Consider the following 2,637-nt stretch of genomic DNA (forward strand, 5'->3'; position numbering starts at 1 on the left):
TAATGCTGTTTTAAGAATGAATCTGGACCTAAACCCTGCTTAGCATGAAAGAATAACACGTCTGCCATGTCTATGGATGGAAAATCTACGTCAACATTCTAGCATTCTATATATCTGATCTATGAGCTATGTTATCTGTTCTGATTAAAAATACTTTTAAAATTCTATATGTTCTAATTCAGGGAGTCAAATATTTTTTATTTCATAATTTATTGTTGAGTTTTAGCATTCTAAAAGATCTACATTTTTCATTTATTTTTATAACCACCTTTACTGTCTTAAATAGTAATATTAATACTTTCTCAGTATGGGACACTAGATTAGAACTCTGAATTGCAATTTTGAGGCCATTTTGTTTTGGATTATCTGTTAACTTCATCTACTTGTTCTACAGTGTTGTCCGTTAGTGTGGAAGGGACAAATAATTTTTCAATCAGCATTATTTCTTTATAATCTTTTAAAGTTATTGCCCTTAGATTTTTTTTCTAAGATTTATCTATATATTATAAGTTACAACAATATAGTAAGTTTGGCTATCAACATAATAAAAATCTAGATATATGAAAACTATGTCCAGTAGTAAGAAACATTCTCAGATAAAAGTTTAATCCTTTTAGTAGCCAAGGAATCTGCCTTTTTAAGCTAAACTCAGAACAGAAAATTTATTATATGAAGTACAATCTAATTGGGTATTCAGTGTGAATAACTTCATTAAGACTTCAGGATAAAGATTATTTTCAAGCAGGGTCAGAGGAATAAATTAGGTAACAAAGAAAGTGATTAACTGTAAGTCATCCTTTTCACTTACTTTAATCATAATTATTGGTAATAACACCACCCAATCAATCAACAGGATTAATATCTCATAACCAATTAGGCTAGAAAAGAAAGGTTTTTTTTTTTTTTTTTTAAGGAGATCAGGCATCTAAACAAGGATAATTTTTAAATAATTCAACAAATATTTATTCAATACTGACTATATGCAAGGTACTGTGGAGAATACAAACACTGATAAAACAATCAACCTATCATCAAGAAACTTTAGATTACAGCAGAAACCATAAGATTTGTAAAATAATATCTTTTATGACTTTCTACTTAGGTGACGAGTGCCAAAAGATTGGTACAGCTACAGGCACAGCTAAGGGAAATCATAAAGTGTTTCACAGAGGAGGTAGTTCTTGAAAAGTCCTGGAAACATGAATAGAAATTACTTGTGGAAAAATGAGGGAAAAGGGCCTCCAGGTAGAAATAAAATTATTTTATTTTCTACATAAGGATTTAGAAGCAGGAAAATATGAAGAAGCTGGGGGTTCATTTGGCTTCCTAATTAATGAAGGCATATAGCAGAAAGTAATGTGAGAAAGTTTTGATGCAGATTATGATAGACATTTTATACATCTAAGTGGCATCTTAGTTAAGAGACACTAGGGAGCCAATAAAAGATTTTGAGTAATAGAGCTCTAATGATCATAACTATGCTTTAAATTATTGGCACACTCAAGTAGTAGAGATATAAGAAGGAGGGACTTCTATTGAGAGGCTTTTATAAGAGATCAAAGGAGAGAAAAGGAGGGTTTTAATTACGAAAATGACATGCAAAAACTGAAAACAAGGTAGTTCTCACCACATGTCATTATTGATAACAGAAAACTGTTGTTTTTTAGCACTCTTGTAGGCAGTACTGGAAGATGGCCCCCAAGATTCTTGCTCTGTGGTATACAGGCTCTGTAGAATCCCCAAGATGGTTAATATAATGGGATAGTCTAGTCCTCTTGTGATTAGTTTATTATCTATGACACTATTTACTATAAGAATAGGGAATTATTTTTGGTGAACTTGACCTAATCAGTTGAGCCCTCAAAAGGGATGGGGCTATTCCCAAAGAAAAAAATTCAAAGTGTGAGAGGGATTTGATAATGAGAATACTCTCCCTTATTGTAGGTGAAGATGAACAGGGCAATGTAGCCATGAGTATGGGTGACTCTAGGAGCTGAGAGTGGCCTCTGGCTACAGCCAGAAGAAAATGTCCTACAACCACAAGGAACTGAATTTGACCAACAGCCTGAAGGAGCTTGGAAGTTGACTTTTATCCAGAGCCTTCATTAAGCAAACTCTACTTGATCTAAACAAATTGATAAACAGCAACACCATAATAGCTAGAGAGTTCAACACCTTGCTGACAGCAAAGGACAGATCCTCCAAACAGAAAATTAACAAAGAAACAATGGACTTAAACAGAACTTCAGAACAAATGGGCCTGACCGGCATTTACAGGACATTCTACCCAAAAACCACTGAATATACGTTCTTCTCATCAGCTCATGGGACATTCTCTAAGATTGACCATGTCCTAGGACACAAAGCATGTCTCAAAAAATTTAAAAAAATAGAAATCATACAATGTATTTTCTCAGACCACAGTGAAATAAAAGTAGAAATCAACCCCAACAGAAACTCTCATTTCTACACAAAATCGTGGAAACTAAACAACCTTCTGCTGAACGATTACTTCATAAATGAGGAAATCAAGATGGAAATCAAGAGATTCTTTGAACTAAATGACAAAGGAGACACAAGTTATCAAAATCTGTGGGACATAGCTAAAGCAGTCCTGAGAGGAAAGTTTATTTCCAT

This window comes from Propithecus coquereli, unplaced genomic scaffold (assembly GCF_000956105.1).
Source record: "Propithecus coquereli isolate 6110/MARCELLA unplaced genomic scaffold, Pcoq_1.0 Scaffold22, whole genome shotgun sequence".
Classification (NCBI taxonomy): Eukaryota; Metazoa; Chordata; class Mammalia; order Primates; family Indriidae; genus Propithecus; species Propithecus coquereli.